Source organism: Streptopelia decaocto (genome assembly GCF_964273445.1).
Source record: "Streptopelia decaocto genome assembly, contig: HAP1_SCAFFOLD_854, whole genome shotgun sequence".
Lineage (NCBI taxonomy): Eukaryota > Metazoa > Chordata > Aves > Columbiformes > Columbidae > Streptopelia > Streptopelia decaocto.
The window spans coordinates 10,187-14,720 of NW_028116250.1; the positions used below are offsets into that span (position 1 = coordinate 10,187).

A 4,534-nucleotide genomic window follows, 5' to 3' on the forward strand; every position below is an offset into this window, starting at 1 on the left:
GTTTAGGTAATTTGTTGTAGATTGTTTAAGGTTCTGCTTAGGTTGTTGGTGGCTGATTGAAGTATTTTAAGGCAGATTGGTTTAGGTTCTTTAAGGTTGTTTTCGGTGAGTTGTTCTATGCTGGTTTGGGTAGGCTGTTCTCACTAAGTTTAGGGCCACCTCGTGGAACAGCAGGCACCCAGCCCAAATGGCCCAAAGAAGCCGTGGCAAGGGGCCGTGCTCAGCGCTGCAGAGGAAGGCAAAAAAACCCCCGGAGACGCTTGCTGTCCCACCTGGCGGGGAGAAAAAAAAGCCTTCCTCCCCCCAGCTGCAGGGCACGAGAGGCCATCTTCCTGGTGCTTGAGCAGCAGGCAGGAACCGAGCCAAAAGGGCCCAGAGGAGCTCTGCAAAGTGGTCATGCTCCATGCTGCAGAGGAAGGCAAAAAACCCCCGGGGACCAGGGCCAATCTGCCCCGGGGGAAAAAATTCCTTCCTGACCCATCGGCTGTTCCCTGAGCATGTGAGCCAGACCTGGCTCCTTGTCCCACAGGCTGCTCACGCCTCCCAGGACCTGCCCAAGCCCTATCCTGTCCTCCCTTGAGCTGGAGCCATCTCCTGGACTTCCGAGAGTGCCCAAATGCCTCTGAGCTGACGGACCTTGGGGGCAAGACTCCTTCCTGTGCCTGGTGGGACACCAGTGGGTGTTCCAAGCACAGAAGAAATTCCCTTGGTCTCTCCACTGCTATCCAGCTCAAAAGGATTTCCATCCATGAGCTGAGCTTGGAAGGTGGCCCTGCCAGCAGATCACCTTGCAGTCGAGAACCTCCAGCAGCCTCATGCAAGCTCTTCCTCCCTCAGCCCCTGCCCTGTGATTCCACCAGCTCCTCAAGTGCTTCCTGTGGGATGTGTTGGGGCTGCCCCCGGGCCGGCTCTGGCAGTGGACACGGGACCCGGCTGCTCCTTTTGATCCTGCTCCGGGCATTGTGAGTGCTGCGTTGCCGGGTGCTGGCATTGTGACACGGGGGTGACAGAGCCAGGCGTGTGCAGCCCCGCCCACCCCAACTCCGCCCAGCACCCTTGGGAGGAAGCCTTTGGGGTGCTGGCCCCAAATCAGTCCCTGTCGTCTACAAGACAGGGGAGTAATCAGCCTAACCGTGTCCCTTTTTTGCCAAAACACAGTGTGGATTTGTTGCCAGTCCAGCCTTACTTCCAGTACTTCTTCCTACAGCCCTGTTACGAAGTCCCAAGCTCCATTCAATAGAGTCTGGTTAGGCACTGGCAAAAACAGTGTTAGTCCTATACCATGTCTGAATAAAAATTTGTCCCACACCATTTTCCCCTTGTAAAAGAAAGGAAAACTAATATCCAAAATATCCCCAAACGTATTAAAATGACCAGCCATACATCAGTAAAAAGAAATCAATAATTCCATAAAGAACACTGATAGTCAACAAAAAACAAAGGGACAATCCACCGGGTGCTGATCCAGTGCTCTTTCCCATGCTGTACTCTTTGCATTTCTTTCATTAGTGGCTTCGTGGTTGTTCCTGTCGCCTGCGCGCGCTGACTGGCACAGTCACTGTCACTGCCCCCGCTGGCACTTCATCCCCCCCTGCTGCAGGATGACACACCAGCCCTGCAGCTCCGCAGCGAGTCAAGCCCAGCGTTGCATGTCCCTGCCCTGCTCACGGCGAAGGGCTCCTGTGCCCAGCCCAGCAGGGCAGCGGCATCAGGTGGTTGCAAAGGTTGCATTTCACTCCAGGAGCCGAGAGCCGAGTTGTTGGGAGTGCCCTGGGAACTCGGCTCGTTTGAGAGTCCAGCCTGCAGCCCCGGGACAGCAGCAGCTGTCCCTCCTCTGAGAGGTGGGGGCGTTTCTGGAGGGAGCGTCACCCTCCGAGGCAGAGGACAGAGCTTAGGAAGGCTCGGTGCTTCTGGACTCTGACCCGCCACAGAATGTGCAATGGCTGTAGAAGTGGAAATACCGATTTTCTAAAGAGTGCTGTAGTGTTAAGAATGCAAACCGTGTTTGAGGAGACAGTGCTTTTTTGGCTCCAAGCCACTTCTATGGGTGTTGAAGCGTTTCCAGAAATCCTTCTTGCAACAACCTTCTTGTGAGTTAATGAGAAAATAGGGTGGGAGAAAAATCAGCACATAAACCAGCTGTGACACACAGCACTGAAAAGTCTCCACCGGACACTCCACGCACAAGAAAAAGCCCCATGTAAGGGTGGGCTGGCACAGCGGGGCCACCGGGCTGTCGGCAGCGGTTGTAGCGGCGGCAGCTCCAGGAAGCTGCCCGGCCGGAGAAGAAGGGACAGGGGGCGGGAAGAGTTTTCCCTCCAAGTCTCTCTCGGGAGCAGCCAAACCGCGGGACTCCCGCTCGTTCCCGCCTTTGCCGGAACACGGGGCGGGGCCGAGGAGCGACGGCTCTGCCATCCGCTCGTCGGGGCTGCTGGGCCGGTCTTTGCGGGAGGCGGTAGCGATTGGTCGGGTCTGTGTCCAGCATGGCGGCCAAGGCGAGCAGCAGCCCCTCTCAGCTGCTGCTGCTGCTGCTGCTGCTGCCGCTCGGTAACCGGCGCCGCGACGCTTCCGCGCTGTCCCGGTGCCCGGGCGGGGCTGCGCTGGGGTCCGTCTTGTGCCCGGCGGGCGGGCGGGGAGGGCGAGGCCGCTCGTGGGCACGCGTGGGTGGCGCGGCCGGCGCCGCCGCTTGGCGGGCAGCTGGAGCGGGGGCAGCGGGTGTGCCCGCCGGGTCCGGCGGTGTCGGCCGGTACGGGAAAATCCCGTAGAAGATGTTTCAGACTTGTGAGTATTATTTCTGCTTGTTGTTGATGTTTAATCTTTTGTTTGCTGGGGCAAAACTTGCTGTAAGATCTGTGAGCAAAACGTGGTTTTGGAATATTTGCCAGCTGAGTGGGGTCTCCCTTGGACTTCATCTCTAGGGGGTGATGGGTTCAGGGCAGCCGTGCCCTTCTCCCCCCCTCCCGCCTCTCCCCTTCTCCCCCCCTCCCGCCTCTCCCCTTCTCCCCCCCTCCCGCCTCTCCCCTTCTCCCCCCCTCCCGCCTCTCCCCTTCTCCCCCCCTCCCGCCTCTCCCCTTCTCCCCCCCTCCCGCCTCTCCCCTTCTCCCCCCCTCCCGCCTCTCCCCTTCTCCCCCCCTCCCGCCTCTCCCCTTCTCCCCCCCTCCCGCCTCTCCCCTTCTCCCCCCCTCCCGCCTCTCCCCTTCTCCCCCCCTCCCGCCTCTCCCCTTCTCCCCCCTTCTCCCGTCTCCAAAACACTTTCAAGGACACAAAACACAAGGGATACAAGTGTTTATTTTAATTTTATTTTCTCTTCTTGAAGGCTGGTTAGTTGGTTGCACTTCTTTAGCCTTCCTTAGCTTAGTTCTACGCTGTTCTAGCTAAGTGTAGGGCCGCCTCGTGGAGCAGCAGGCACCCAGCCCAAATGGCCCAAAGAAGCCGTGGCAAGGGGCCGTGCTCAGCGCTGCAGAGGAAGGCAAAAAACCCCCGGAGACGCTTGCTGTCCCACCTGGGGGAAAAAAAGCCTTCCTCCCCCCAGCTGCAGGGCACGAGAGCCCATCTTCCTGGTGCTTGAGCAGCAGGCAGGAACCGAGCCAAAAGGGCCCAGAGGAGCTCTGCAAAGTGGTCATGCTCCATGCTGCAGAGGAAGGCAAAAAACCCCCGGGGACCAGGGCCAATCTGCCCCGGGGGAAAATTCCTTCCTGACCCCAGTGCTGGCGATCGGCTGTTCCCTGAGCATGTGAGCCAGACCTGGCTCCTTGTCCCACAGGCTGCTCACGCCTCCCAGGACCTGCCCAAGCCCTCCCCTATCCTACCCTACCCTACCCTATCCTATCCTAGCCTAGCCTACCTTGAACTGGAGCCCTCTCCCGGCCTCGGGAGAGTGCCCAAACGCCTCCAGCGCTGTCCTCGGGTCTGCGGCGCTGTCCCCCGCTGTCTGGTGGCTCCCGAGGACTCCCGGTGTTCTGGGGCTGCCGAGCAGAAGATGGCAGCGAGTCTCCTCGCCTCTTCCCCAGGCCCCAGGGCAGAGGAGATGCCCCGGCATGAGGGCCGGGGGTGCGGGCTGGGAAGCCGGGCTCACCTGTGGCTCCAGAGCGGCTGCTGGTCCGGCCCATCCCCGGAGGTGGCTAGCGGCGGCTGCGGGGGCGGCGCCGCTTGCGGCCAGGCGCCTGTTTGGGGGCTCTGGGAGAGCCCCCGGCCGTCCTGCGGCGCTTCGGGCACCACGGCGCCGCAGGCAGTCCGGCCGTGCTGCTGGAGGGCCCCTGCAGCCCCGCCTGAGGCGGATCCACCTCCATCGCCTCCTCCTCCTCCTGCCGAGGCGGATCCACCTCCATGGGCTCCGCCTCTTCCCGGGGTGGGTCAACCTCCATTGGCTCCTCCTGCCTGTGGGCGGTGTTGCTGCTCCGGACAGGCAGCCGCCGTTGTTTGGGCGGCGGAGCCATCCCGGGGGGTCCCTGAGCCTCCTCTTCCTTCTTCTGGTCTCTCCGGCGCTGTTGTCTGCGGCCTCTTCACTCGGAGCCACGTCGCGGCTGGCACAGCT

The 4,534-nt window shown here is 60.9% G+C and overlaps 1 long non-coding RNA gene across 1 annotated transcript; it reads right to left on the reverse strand.

Moving 5' to 3' along the window:
* Positions 1–3,277: 3,277 nt before the first annotated feature.
* On the reverse strand, positions 3,278–4,314 carry LOC309452292. The gene is made up of 2 exons (XR_014186523.1): positions 4,076–4,314; positions 3,278–3,965 (listed from the first exon to the last, which is right to left on the reverse strand). It is a non-coding gene; the product is annotated as an uncharacterized lncRNA (long non-coding RNA).
* Between the last annotated feature and the right edge of the window lie 220 nt (positions 4,315–4,534).